We start from the raw sequence: 15036 nt of genomic DNA on the forward strand, positions 1-15036 counted from the left end.
TAGAAAACAGCTCTTCTGTGTCTATTGTTGCATGGGGTGAGATGCAAGTAATTCCAGATAGATGTGGTGGTATCCACACTTTCGAGGTGTTGCATGTGCTAGGTTTAGGGTATCATTTGCTTTTGGTCCATAAGATTTGTTCTCTTGGTCTCTTGGTGGAGTTTGATAATGATGCTATTCGAGTTCTTGATCGTGGATCGAGAAAGGTACTCTCTTCAGGGTATGAGGAGAATGACATCTACAAATTGAAGTCTTCTTCCGCTCTTACCTCTTTTCTTCTTACCTCACAAACACAGTGCGAGTTATGGCATGCTCGGTTTTGGCCACCTGAACTATGAGTACCTTCGGAAGGTGCCGCGAGGATTGCTTATTCGAGGTTTATCAGACATAGTGACGAGCCAACAACCATGTGACTCCTGCATTCATAGGAAACAACATCGGGATGCGATTCCGAGCAAAGCTTCGAGGCAGTCTATTTCATCTATGAAGCTTGTATCTAGAGCCGATAAGGACTGAGTCCCTGAAGGAGAGCTTGTACTTCATGTTGGTCGTCGATGACTACAGCAGGATGACATGGGGCTACTTCTTGACGTTGAAGACAGAGGCCTTCTCCCACTTCAAGATGAGAGCTGAAAAGATGAATGGGTTGCCTCTTACCTACCAAGTCTCCAATCCTCACTAAGAGAGCTAAAGAGGGGCACCATCTAGCCAAAGGGAGGATGGACTAGGAGATCCCTTTCCTCAAAGAGAATGGAAAGAACAAAAAACACTTCACGAGAGAGAATTTGTAGCCCATCTTAATGGAAATGAAGATGATGGAAGGTTAAGAGAGATGATGGTTGCTAAATTCTCCCATGAACATTTATATAACATGAGAAAATAAGGATTCCCCACTAATAGAGCATATGGCAAGTCTGTCTTAATAAGTTTAAGTATGAATGTAGAGGGAGAATTAGAAGAGAGTACATATGATTTAGACAATATATTAGAATATGAGAGAGAGAGAGAGAGAGAGAGAGAGAGAGAGAGAGAGAGAGAGAGAGAGAAACGAGGAGAAGAGGTAGAGGAAGCTTGCCATTATGCTACATAATAAAAGAGACTCACTCATAGCTTATCTCAAAGAGATGGACTAGCATGAAGGTATTCTAGAGTGCTCTCATGTGCTTGTCATTGCGTTTCTTTACATCTCCATGGGCTCCTTATATAGTCTCCATGAGGGATTAGATTAAGCTAATCTTTTTGATTAACATAATCCTAGATGATGTATGGCATCTTTGAAAATATGGAGAATAGTAGATAGGACAAGTCCCTATCTTAGTCAACATGCAAGAAGCCAAGGGTGGTGGTAGACAAGCTAAAGAAATGGAGCTAGATTACAAGAGGTGGGTGCCCAAAGTACATCATTATAATATATTTACAAGAAGCATAAAATGGGAAGCTGATGCAGTGAAGAGAAAAAAAATTGCATGTAGCTAGCAGTCTGTACCTTCGTAACTTCAAATTGGTGAAGAATCTGAAAAAAGTTTCTTTTGTAGCTTTGTAGTCAGGTCGAAATCGATCAGGTAATGAGAATTTTTTTTTGAAATTTGGTTTTCTTTGGGATTTATTGAAATTATAAAAAATGACATCCAAAAGTTGCTTTGACTTTAGTTCCTCATTTATATAAATACATATAAGCATGTGACAGAGAGGGTCCATGCTTGTAAGCTTTTGTGTAAGATCCAAATGACACCATAATGTGGATATTAACTTGTGTACAAGGGTGAGGTGTTCTCTCTAATGATGGTGATAGACTCCAAATCTTGGTGATGCAGGTGGAACCCATGTGTAGTTGGAGGCTAGTCCTTTGAAAAATTCTATGCACTCACTCAAGCCCTAGGTGTAATCCATTTCCATCTTCACTAAGATAACCCATCCCTTTTACCCTTTACATTGACATCCCTCCTAAGAACTTGTTCCCCCATTTGCTAGAGTTATCATAACTGAGAAGTAATAATGTAGCATACCTAATACTTGAAGAGTAAACCCAAAGTGATATGGCAAGGCTCTTGATAGGGGTTTTGGCCAAATTTTGTGGTAGAAATCTGGTTTGGAAAAAAACTCGGATCAAAGGATTGGCTTCTCTTTGAGGAGAACTGATCAGGTTGGAGATTAAAGACCTTGCGATCAGACAAGGGTGATGAATTTGTTTCTAATGAGTTTACTCGTTTTTTGTGAAGATAGGGATATTCACCAAGAGTTTACTAACACCAACACTCCTCAAGAGAATGACATTTTGGAGTGGAAGAATTGAAGTGTGATCGAGATAGCACGCACCATGATGGAGCATCTATAAACATCTCAATATACACCTCAGTTTCTGTGGGCTGAGACAATAGCTATGACAGTCCACATTCTAAATCGATCTCCCACTTCGGCCGTTGATAGGATGACACCTTTTGAGGCCTACTTTGGGGCTATGCTTGATGTCTCTTATTGCCGGGTCTTTGGGTGTGACACCTATGTGCACATCTTGAAGATGTAACAGCGTGACAAGTTTGAGGCGGCTTCCTGAAGACAAGTATTTGTTGGCTACAGCTCCCAGTCCTAAGGTTATCGCTTGTTTGATCCCGTTAAGCGGGATGTGTACACGAGCCGTGATGTTCGGTTCGTGGAAGTTTCGGCCACAAAAGAGGTGAGGAGCACCTCGTACTTGGAGATCCAGGGGAGAGTTGGGCTCTTGAGATAGTTCCTTTGGAGCTCGAGTCTCTTGATGATGATTTTGCTTCAGATACAGTCTTTTATCTTCCACCGGCCACCCCAGTGGAGCTTCCGCTGGTGGATGTACTGGAGTCTTCAGCAGATGGAGAGCGTCAAGATCGGGCCTCCTCCTTGTTGGGTCCGTGACACACTCCGAGATTCAGGGATCGAGGGGGTCCTTGAGGAATGGGACCCGCAAGATGGATTGCGGAGGTCACGAAGGCAGCGGGCACATTCTTTGGAGCTTATTTGCTCTAACTATTGTTTGATGACCCATGTTATGCAGGTTCACAGTCCCCTTCCATGAAGGAGGCTTTGCAGTCTGAACCTTGGCGGAAAGCTATGGAAGCTGAGTTGGAGGCTATTGAGAGGAATGACTTCAAGACCAAGTATCTTAGCGATGGTTCTTTGGACAAGCACAAGGTCCGCCTTGTTGCTAAAGGTTTTGCTCAGTGCCCAGGCGTTGACTTCCATGATACTTTTGCCCCCACTGCTCGTATGGTGACTATTCAAGCTCTTATTGCCTTGGCTGGCCATAGGAGATGGCCTGTTTACCAGCTGGATGTGAAGTTGGCCTTTCTCAATGGTGACTTGAAGGAGATCTACGTGGAACAACCTCTCGGCTTTGGATCCTCGGATGGGAAAGTATACAGGTTGAAGAAAGCCTTGTATGGCCTCAAGCAGACTCCACGTGCATGGAACAAGAAGATTAACTCGTTCCTTCAGTCAAAGTTGGGATATCGGCGCTCCTAGGCTGATCCGCAGCTTTATATCACACTTCCCAGGCTGGTCGTATGTTGTTTGTGTTGTATGTTGATGATTTGATTCTTATAGGTGACCATGCACAGAAGGTCCAAGAGACAAAGACAGCTTTACATTAGATGTTCGAGATGACGGACTTGGGGCTTTTTCATTTCTTGGGTCACGAGATTTATCAGTCTCAAAGGGGGATTTTCCTCTCTCAACAGAGATACATTCAGGAGCTCTTGGTGACTTTTGAGATGGAGACTTGTCGGACCATTTCTACTCCTATGGATCCGAACTAGAAGGCCACTTCACACTCAACTTCTCCCTTGATGGATGCTTCCCGCTACCGTCAGCTGATTGGATCCTTGATTTGGCTACTCAACACTCGTGTTGATATTTGTTTTACTGTAGGTCTTTTGGCGGGGTTCATGAGTGAACCCAAACAAGTGCGTTGGCAGGCTGCCCTAAGGATTCTTCGGTATTTTAGGGGGATGTCTGACTTGGGGATTTCTTATGGAGTAGGTATAGATGCTTCTGATCTTGTTCTTGCAGGTTGGAGCGACTCGGATTGGGTTGGCGATGTGGACCACCGGCAGTCTACTACAGGCTATTGTTTTACCTTGGGTTCGGGTGTTATCTCATGGAGTAGTAAGAAGCAGCCCACTCTCTTTCTTCTACTGAGGCGGAGTATCAGGCCGCATATTCCACCACATGTGAGGTTGTGTGGCTTCGGAGATTGTTGGAGGAAATTGGCTGCCCCTTGACTCATCCTACTCTTCTGCGGTGTGACAATGAGAGTTGCATTGCCTTGGTATAGAATCCTGTATTCCATGCCCGGACAAAGCACATTGAGATCCAGTACCACTTCATTAGGGAGAAGCTTCTGGATGGGACCATTGATGTGGAGTACTGCAAGAGGGAGGATAATCTTGCAGATTTGTTTACGAAGGCGCTTCCTAGGCTCTTCTTTGGAGACATGCCAGAACCCTCAGCATTATGCCTCGTCTAAGATCTGAGAGGGGGTGTTAGAGATCATCCCCTGGACACAGACATTTTCCTCTTTCAGGCAGTATGCAGAGCAGTTCAGGGTGAGTTTGTGTGCCACGTCAGTAGCAAGGTGCCACGTCATCATTTCTGTCAGGTCAGCAGTCACACGTGTGATGGGAGATGTTGTCGCTGATGCCACGTGGCAGAGGATTGTGCAGTCGGACAGGCTGAGCAGTCGGACAGTTTTTTATGTAGTTGGCTGCATTTAATGTAGCCGACTTGATGTTGGACATTATTTTTTCCTTGGCTATATATAGCGAGTCTTTTGGCACACTCTCATTCATTCACAGGCACTCTTAGCAGTTTGTGGAGATCAGCAGGCCTTGCTGTCCTCAAGGTGTGCTCGTGTGGTGACATCATCGAGGAGGAGATACGCAGACATACGCACTGCTCCTGTGTACAGATCTGCATTCCCTTGCATTCAGCATACTTCCTACAGCAGATCTTCTTGTTCTACTGTCTCTTCCTCTCTCTCTCTCTCTTCTCTTTGTGTTCACTCTCTCTTAGTCTTGGTTCCATGCTTCTGGATCGTTGCACTTTGACAGTTGGGACCTGCGTTTTTGCAGCCTGGTTCATTCTTCATTATCTGGAATCATCATTATCCACTTAGTGTTAGCATTTGGGCTGCTCTCCCTATGTTTGATAGCTCCGACACTAAAGAATTTGTGTTTTGCTGCCCAGGTCACTCCCTATCATTAGAGGACTGCAGTTCGCTCCCTCGACAACCGGTGGTCATCTTCCACATCTCCAACAGCATCAGAGGACTGCGGTTTGCTCGCTTGACAATTGTCCTTCACCTTCCAATGATTACTTGGATAGTCCACTGCCCAGAGGATTGTGTTTCGCTCCCTTCACTATGCAAATTTTCCATAGGTGTTGTTGCCCGACTTAGATAGGACAATGCAGTTATCTTTTGAGCTTCGGCTCCGTTGTATCAGCTTTTCTTCTCATAGCATGATTCAATGTATCACCATCGTGTTCTTCATGTGTTTTTGAGTTCCTCTTCTCTCTCAGTGTTTACCATACACACTGTGTTACTCCCCGCAAACCCTACTCTCTCTGCACTGTCGCTTATTTTGACATGGTATCAGAGCATACCAATTATTTTGACATGATATCTAAGTATACCTGTTATTTTTGACATGGTATCAAAGCATACCTCTTATTTTTGACATGGTATCAGAGCGCAGGAGCTCAGAGGGCTAAAGACCATGTTCATCAAAGAAGGCAAAGATATGTTGCGAGTTTGACATCATCTATTGACTTTTCCCTTCATTTTTGTTGCATCCCTAGGAGACAAAGATAACCTTCTCTTTCTTTCCCACCCACCCACCCTTTTACAGGTTGACACTCCGGTGCTATGACTTCTCCCCAAGCAAATGGATAGATCATGGGGTGCTCCTCTTCTGGCATCACCTTCACCCCCATTGATACTTGCCGCCATGGACCTTTGCTTCTTGTACCGCCGGAGTATATGCGTCTATCCCCTGGCACTCGTTGTGCCACCTCTCTCTTTTGGGCCACAAAGTTTATTTTGCATTGGCTTTTAGATTTTTATACACAAGGCAATAAGATGCATCCAATGTGCACTAAGTCCTTTTGAGCCATAGGAGGATTGATCAGTAGCACGGCCTTCTCTTGACCGCCGCAATGCGTTACGGAGGTTGCTTCTCCTTCTTCTAGGGTTTTAGGAATGCCACCTTGGCAACCGGAGAGAGAGTGATTGTTGGCTACCATCCCCTCGGTAGTCTGCTCCTTTGCAAGACAGTGGGTGCTTGATACCTTCCATTCCTTCGGCTCCGCAGTTTGCTCCACTAAAAGATAGTGACCGTTGACCACTCTTGGCTGTCGGCCTGAGCCTCCCTTTTTTCCACCCTTGACTACTCAAGTTCGAGAGGCCTATTGGAGCTCTTCGATATTTTCGATACCCCAAATACTTTTTTTGGCACAACCGGCGGCACCTTCTTCGTCATCAATTGATTCAGAGTTCATGATTCATAAGTTTAGATTCCGTGTCTCTTGTAGAGGGGGACTTCAGATAGGGATTTACTCTCTTTGCTCTTAGAGGGGACCTTTACTTGTTCAGTTTAAAGTGAGACCCTTGCACCTCCATCCTGAAGGGGGAACTTCCTGATCATGACGTTCGTCACCTACCCTTTACTCTTTTGGGAAGGCTGTCCTCCAGCAGTATTTCTTCTTTTGATACCCAAGATCTTGAAAGATTGTCTAGATTGGGGCCTTGGAGGTTCAGCCACAACTTGGTGACAAGGTCTTCAAATTTCTTTTAGCATGGAGTTACAGAGCTAGTGGCTTCTCTCCTGAGGTGGAGTCAGGTTCTATAGTTCTTGTCTATTGTTTCTTACTACAGGCTACCTTTCAGGTGGAAATCTTGGATCTCCTAGATCCTCTTTTTCTTCATCGTATCTCTCTTTGTTCCTCTTTCTTCATTCCTTTTTGGGCGTGAGAGGGCGTGTTGAGAAACTACTTCTGCAGTTTACACACTTTATTTAGGGTTTTGTACTGATAGTCCCAAGAAGCGCTGGTGTCCACATTTTGGCCAGTTTTTCAGTGGTTGCACACAAAGCAGTGCGCTACCCTAGACAACTTATGCCTATAAATAGATAGTCACTTCATTCCTTCTTTATACTTCTACCACCACTTTTTAGTCACTCTTCACTACTCTTCCTCTGTCATTAAACACCCTTCCTTCTCTCACTAGCCACTTCCATTGCCCTCACACCCCTTCAAGAGGACATTGCGGTTCGTGGTTCGTGGCTGTCTTCGCTCTTTCTCTTCTACTTCAGGTGCCCTATTCCATGACTAGGCCTTGCATTTGGAGCATCTTTCACTCAGTGTCATCATCATTCGCTTGGTGTTAGTACCCTTCTCCATCAAGCTTCACCTTCATCTACGTCTTTTAGTGTGGAGACCTTCTCCTTGCTTGGCATTGTCATCTCTAGCTTGACATCAGTATCCTAGTCTCTTGGGACAGTCTATATCACTGAGCGTGAATGATTTCATCATTCGTCTATCACAAGGGTTGCTGGGACCTGCATTTTTGCAACATGGCTCCCCCATCACCTGGCATTGCTCGTCTGTCATAGTGGCTATTGGGGCTTGCGTTTTTGCAACGTGGTTCATCCTCCATGATCTGACGTTATCATTATCCACTCGGCGTCAGCATTTGGGTTGCTCTCCCTGCGTTTGACAGCTCCGACACTCTGAGATTTGTGTTTTGCTACATTACTCCTCGGCATTAGAGGACTGTTGTTCACTTCCTCGACAGCTGGTGATTAGCTTCTAGATCTCCGACAGCATAAGAGGACTGTGGTTTCGTTCCCTCGATAGCTGTCCTTCATCTTCTAATGATTACTTCGATAGCCCACTACTCGGAGGATTGTGTTTCGCTCCCTTTCCTGTGCAGATTTCCCACAGGTCTTGCCGCCTGATTCGGATAAGACAATGTAGTTATCTTTTGAGGCTTCGTTGTATCAGCTTTTCTTCTCATAGCATGATTCAGTGCATCATCACCGTGTTCATGTGTTTTTGAGTTCCTCTTCTCTCTCAGCGTTAACATACACACTTTTGTTGCTCCTCGCAAACCCTGCTGTCTTTGTGCACTGTCGCTTATTTTGACATAGTATTAGACTATACATGTTATTTTTGATAAGTGACATCATCTTGTGTAGGTGACAACTTCCTGGTTGCAAGCGATAGCTTTTCCTTGACAGATGACACATCTACAGTCTCTGTAGCGGATTGCCTTCTGTCTTATCGTTGCTTCCATCAAAACGCAGTTTTTTGGGTGATTGCAAGATTGAAGGTTTCTTATTAGTTCACGAGCTTTGATGACTTAGAGGAGGACCTTCTTTCCAAACACTCTTTTGAGGGGAGATACGATTATCCCGATTATAGTTGGCAAGAGGAGTCTCTTGTATGCACCTGTTCCCCTTCTATTCATCTATCACTCATAGAAGGCTCGTTTGAAGTGAAGATGCCATCCTTGATATCCCCGATACAGGTACATGTCTTACATTCATTACCAAAATAAGATAAACTCAATGGTTCGAACTATTCGTTGTGGTCATGTAAGGTGGAGTATATACTCGACACCTTCGATCTTGGGCTTTTCTTTTAGATTCCATCCCCCGTCCTAAGGAGAATCCAATAGATGGTACTTCTATGGATTGAGTAGGCTTGTGAGATTGGCTCAACTCTCGAGCCCGATTCTTTCTCTTTATGAGTTTGTGGGATTTTGTCCTTGTGCATATTTGCAAGTTGAAGACCATGACAGAAGTGTGGAAGAAGCCTGCGTCTTTGTATTAGCACAAGATGTTTGCCCATAAGATTTCCCTTGAGAAGAAATTGCGAATGCTCAATCTTGGTGGTTCCTCCTTTATGAAGAAGCATATCATGAAGATGGAGGACAAGAGAGGTGAGCTTGCTTCTCTTAATTGGATGAATCCTTTGAAGATATGACTATGATCCTTCTAACTCAGCTGCCATCTCCTTAGTTTGATGTCTTCTACACGAGCCTTATCACATCGAGGACCCGTGCGACACTCTTATGGGAGGAGCTTTCACTACGTGTATTGGAGCACGACAAGCGACTCAAAGAGGTTGGGGCCAATGGTTCTGGCTCCATCAAGGCATTTATTGTAGGTATAGGTGGAGGGAAGAAGGAGAAGGCACAAACGAAGGACAAGAAGCAAGAGGACAAGGATGAGAAAAAGCCAGTGCCCACACTTTGGAAAGGGCACTCATCTCAAAGAGAAGTGATGACAAAAGTATCTCTATTTGAAGCCAAAATAGAAAGATTTGAAGGATATGAAGGCTGCCCCGATGACGATAGAGTCTATCTTTATGCACTTATTTGCTGAGGAGGATACAACTCTTGCTTTTTTTGCCTAGAAGTCTTGGCTCGTTGACAATGGGGCTTTTTCTCACATGGCCTATAGATAGGATTGGCTTCAGGATCTGAGTGCCATAGGGAATACAGTCACCATTGGTGATGACTCTAGTTCGTGGTATACGAGCAGATCATGGTGGAGAATTTGCTTCTAACATATTTTTTTAGTTTTGCAGGGATCACAGCATTCGGGTACTTATCTGAATACACCTTCAGAGAATGTTGTGGTGGAGTGTACGAATCGGACCATGCTAGAGATGGCTTGATCGATGTTGGAGCATTAGGGTCTTTCTCATTCTGTTTGGGGTGAGGTGGTGGCTATTGGGGTTCACATCTACAACCGTTTCTCGTGAAACCAATCTTCCTCCTCTGATAGGGTGGTAAATAACTTGATTAAGCACTATTTATAGCAATTAACAAGTTTACAAAACAAAATTGAAATGCACACTTTACCATATAATCTTGGACATTGGACATCCTCTTGGCCTCAAAACTGGCACCCCTTTCGGTATTTATTTAACTTTATTGAAGAAGAAGTTGATGTACAATGGGATTTTGCCAATCCCTTTGAGTATTCCAACTTCCCTTGCTATCCAAAATGACTAGCAAGTTTTCAATCTGATTTGCCCCTTGATTCGAGTAGTCAATTGGCCTTTATCCACTTTGATGGAGATGGAAAACGCCCCAAATTCATTGATTTGCTAGTCCCTCCACTTGAATTTGACTAAAAATAGCTTCATCCCTGTTGAATCCAAGTCTTGGAGCTTCCAATTTTGACACGCTTCTTGAGGTTGCTGCTAAACCCTAATTTTTGTTGCAGATTAGGGTTTATAGAAGAGAAATCTGAAATTTCTCAGTCTTTGGTGATCTTAATGCTGTAATCTTTGGAGCAAGGCTATAGAAAGGTTGGGAAATGAGAGGGAATGCTGAGGAGAGAGAAGATTCAGATTTTCTTGCGAAGAACTAAAGAAAATTTATCACTTACTGCTGTTGCACTATCTCACCAGCTTGTAGATGCAAAGAACCGACGAAAATCAGTCATTTACTGCTGCTGCCTTGTCTCAATAGCGTGTAGATGTTGTCACATGTTTTTGATTGGTCTTCTTCTACCCCTGGCTGTCTCCGAAGGTCCTTCAATGACTGTAAATCAGACCAACAACATCTCCTATCTCCCTCTTGCAGACTAAATCCACTCGAACGCCTCTCGAGCCTCTTAAGTCGTTTTTCAGTCTTGCATGGGCATTTTTGATAAAGTGGCAGCCTTTCCAAATGGTTTTTTCAGAATTATTCATATTTAAATATTAATTTTCAGTCTTTAAATACTAAAAATTAATCCAATAATTACTTTAGTGCCCTGAAAAATAATCAAACTGGTCAATAATTAAATTGGCTAGGCAACTTTTATTCCCGAGTGTCTCTGTGCCATCTTTGACAATCAGATTGGTGTTAGGTACCGTTAAACGCCACTTCTCTATTGTCACCAACTGACACTTATGGCCGAATGAATGACCTAGGCCAAAAACTAGCTCAAAATACCATCAAGTACGTGTGTGGCATAACTTACAATAACTTTTGCCTTTGACATCTTGTGATTCCTTGGGTCCCAAGCTCGTAAATTTACTCTAATCTTAATTACACCTCACATGTGTAACATTTACTTAACCATGTGGTTAAAAATTAATCTACATGTTAAGTGAGGTTTCAAAAATACATGTCCTCATGACACTGCGACTTTTGCGTTCATGTCCTTTGCGTTACAGGACACGACTCCCTATGAGACTTTCTTTGGTCGAAAGCTTGTTGTATCTTACTTATGCATCTTTCAATGTGATGCATTTGTCCATGTGTACAAGAAGAAGAGGAAGACGAAGCTTGAGTGGAATTCCAAGAAGCTTTATCTTTGTGGGTTACTACACTACCACATAGGGCTATCTCCTCTACGATTCGAAGACATGGAAGCTTGAGATGAGCAGGGATGTGATCTTCGATGAGGCTTTGGTCTTTGAGGATCCTATTGATGGTTCTATTCTAGGCGATTCTTTGTCATTGACTGTCTATTCTCAGTTTCTTTCCTTCCTTCTAGGTTGCCTGTTAGCACCTCTTCTTCGTCTTCGGCTCCTTCCCTCCTCCTCCTCCACTCTCTACTTTGGCTTCCCTACTATCTTTGACGGATATGACTACTACTTTTTCTTCGCAAATCGTCGCATACTTCCACCCCTTCAGTCTCCCCTTCGGAGTCTTCTAGGGCTGATCCGCCATTAGAGGGGAAGCCTTTTTTAGATGAGGAGGATTTATCTTTACTTGGTGAGGGAAAGTTCCTTTCATAGATAGATGCATTGCAAGTACCGGAGGCTACTTAGTCTCCCTCGCAGTAGGATGAGCCTATTCGGATTCCTCATTGGTACTGACAGTTGATGTAGGATTTAGGTGTTTCTCACTTTCCTGCTTTTCCTCCAGGTCCACGCAGATCAACTCAATTATAGGCCCAATGGAATAATTTACTTTGTGTGAACTATACTCTTATGTTAGAGATTCTTCATGTCAATGAGCCTACTACAATTAAGGAGGTTTTTGCACAGGATATTTGGCGTTAGGTTCCCAACCTATACTTCAAGGTTGAGGGTGACAAGTGTGTTTTGCTCATCTTGTGTGTGGATGATCTCACTATTACAAGGAGCTCTACTTAGGAGGTTGATCATTCTTGAGAGATTTTGTGAAAGAAGTTTGACATGACGGATCTTGGGATCTTACATATCTTCCTTGGCTTGGAGATCTATCAGATGGCACATGACATTTTTATTTCACAGCACAGGTACATTTTTGAGCTTCTCTTGGTGTTTGATATGGCTAGTTGTCAGCCTATTTCTTGCCCCATGGACCTTGAGTCCAAGCCGTTTGTTGGAAAATGACAACTAGCTATGGAGGAGAGAAAAGAGAGACAATGAGAGTGTGCTGAAGCAAAAGAGTAGAGTGTACTTACTGAATTGAAAGAATGAGAATGAAAGGTACAAGATAGGTCTAAGATAGACCTAGCTCTAACTCAATTAGAGTTAGCTGACTCTTAACTCTAACTCTAAGAGTGGTGACACAACTTATAACTTTAGTTGTGTTCACACTAAAAACTGAAAAAGAACTTACGATTAAAACGTTGGGCACTAGTATTGCAAATCCTAACACAGGTGGAGCTCCCCTTTTACAGGTGCCTACCATTATAGGTGTCTTGTTGGCTCCCTTATCTGGCTTATTCACACTTGGCCGGATGTTTCTTTTGTTGTGGCATTGTTGTCTTCTTTCATAAAGACTTCCACTCAAGAGCATTGGAGACAGACCTTGCACGCTCTTTGTTATTTATAGGGGACTCGATCCTACGGGATCATGTATGGAGAGGGGTTATTCTCTTTGGTTGGAATGATTTTGATTGGGCAAAAATCCTCAGTCTGGACCTACGGAGTTGTGTGTGGACAACTAGAGTGCTCTAGCTCTGGCAAAGAATCCAGTGTTTCATGCTCGCATGAAGCACATCGAGGTTCAGTACCACAATATTAGAGAGCGGATTGTGGATTTTGAGTTAGCGGTGATCTATTGTCCCACGGAGGACAACAGAACTGATCTCTTCATAAGGCCTTTGCTCGAGGCTTCTATGTTTCATTGCATGAGGTTGTTGGGTCTTCAGACTCTCCCAAGTTCTGAGAGGGGGTATTAGCCTGCCTATGTTAGTTATGCCAGTCTGTCATCTCTTGGGTGTGAGCTCGTGCCAGAGTCTGATGGAGATATAGGAGCGCTGGCTGTTTAGGTGCATTTTCTTTATTTGTCGGCTTCTTGTGTGCATTCTTAGGCTAGTTAATGCTTTCTAGAGTCTGCCTACACCTGTTGGACATTGCCATTGTCATTTGGGATTTTTCCGGGGTCATCCCTTTTTTTTGGCATTTTTTTGGAGTGGCCAACATTAAATGTTGGCTAGCCAGCTTTTTTAACACCTACTGGTGCAGGTTGAATAGATTTAGGAATTTATGGCTATTTATAGCCAATGCCCCTCCCCCCCCCCCAAGCCTCGCCTAGAAGGTTGCTGGTCTCCTCTACGTGATCCGACTGCCAGCTGTCAGCTTCAGGTGAGTCATACTATTCTTAGACTCACTTATTCTCTAGGCTCCCCTTGACCTCGTTCGGGTGCCCAATGCCCCTGGACGGTCATCCCTCACGCTTGTCTCCCATAAGTTACATTTATTAATGTAACATTTCCTTCCCCTTAAGAATCGGTTTCGTCCTCGAAAACGATACTTGGAAGGTTCAACTGTAAATTTGGAAACCTTTTCCTTAAAGTACTTACTCGCTCCCATGTTGAGCTTTCTTTTGAACAATCTTTCCATTTGACCAGATATTCTTGATAAATAGTATTCCTTGTTCGTCTATTACAAACATTTAATATTCTTTCTGGTTTATGTGGATTAGATTGGTCATCTAATAGCTTCTCAATGTTATCATTTTAGATTACATTAGTTTGTTCAGGCACTTTAAGATAGACCAATTCCCTTTCTTCAAAGGAGATGTCTCTTTGGTGAGGATCTGCATAAGCTCTAGCTCGATTTTGAGCCTTCTTAATATTTTCTTGTTCAAATTTTAACATATTATTCATATCCTCCAAAAAATCCTTGGCTGCTTGAACCTTTTCCTTATGCAGTCGGACTGTAGATCACACACCTTTGACAGTCATTTCAGCAAACTACATGTTAGAAAGCCTTGAATTCATTTGAGTGCCAATGTTGGATCAAGCTTACTTTCTATATTTTTGTACCTGAATTAATGTGATTTATCCAGCAGACTGTCAATTACTTCCAGATGTCCAAGTTATAGGTTCCCATAGACTTATTTTTCATAGATGTACATGGCATATCTGCAAATTATATGCTAAATACAAAAGAACTTGTATAACTAAGGTAGATATTGGATAATAATGCATGAATTTTGTATGCAAATATCTCATACAACTTCCAGTGAAACTCTTCTGTGTTTATAAGAATTCCATGATTTATATCATGGACAGTAAACTCTTTGACAACGCTAATAGCGACGCAAATGTAATAGCAACGTAAATAGCGACGGTACCCAGAGAAAAAAGCAATACCCTAAAACTTTAATGCCAAATGGTCAACACCTAAATATGTAGGCTCTAAGGGCATCAGACATGATGATAACAGTTCTAGGATCATAATTAAAGTAGCACCCCTAAAAGTAGGCTTTAGCATACAGTTACCTTATTCTACAAAAGAGCATCCAATTTTGATTGTAACAAAGTTATACTCACCATTGCAAAGCCCATATAAAATGGACTCAAGAGAAGTAATATTGGAACATCCCATCATTACAAGCACAGACAAGAGATTTATCGCAAAATCAACCGGCAAAATCTGCTAAGTACAGAAATCATGCAGTCCAACTGTCCTGTACTTTTGTCTTATAAGTTCACCTCGCTGTAAGCTTGCTAGCTTGTCCCATCTAGGAACATTGGTGTTTTCCAGTGGGTAGATGCAGCACAATTCATAATGAACCTATGCTTGCTAAGATCGCTGATGGCTTAACTCAATTACTAGACATCT

General features: G+C 43.0%; 1 protein-coding gene across 2 annotated transcripts in view; it reads left to right on the forward strand.

Moving 5' to 3' along the window:
- The window catches only part of LOC148038392 (uncharacterized), a 70677-nt gene that overhangs the window by 13481 nt on the left and 42160 nt on the right, over window positions 1–15036 (forward strand). The window lies entirely within an intron of this gene.

This window comes from Lygodium microphyllum, chromosome 3 (assembly GCF_053477565.2).
Source record: "Lygodium microphyllum isolate KBCC chromosome 3, Lygodium_microphyllum_v1.1.10, whole genome shotgun sequence".
Classification (NCBI taxonomy): domain Eukaryota; kingdom Viridiplantae; phylum Streptophyta; class Polypodiopsida; order Schizaeales; family Lygodiaceae; genus Lygodium; species Lygodium microphyllum.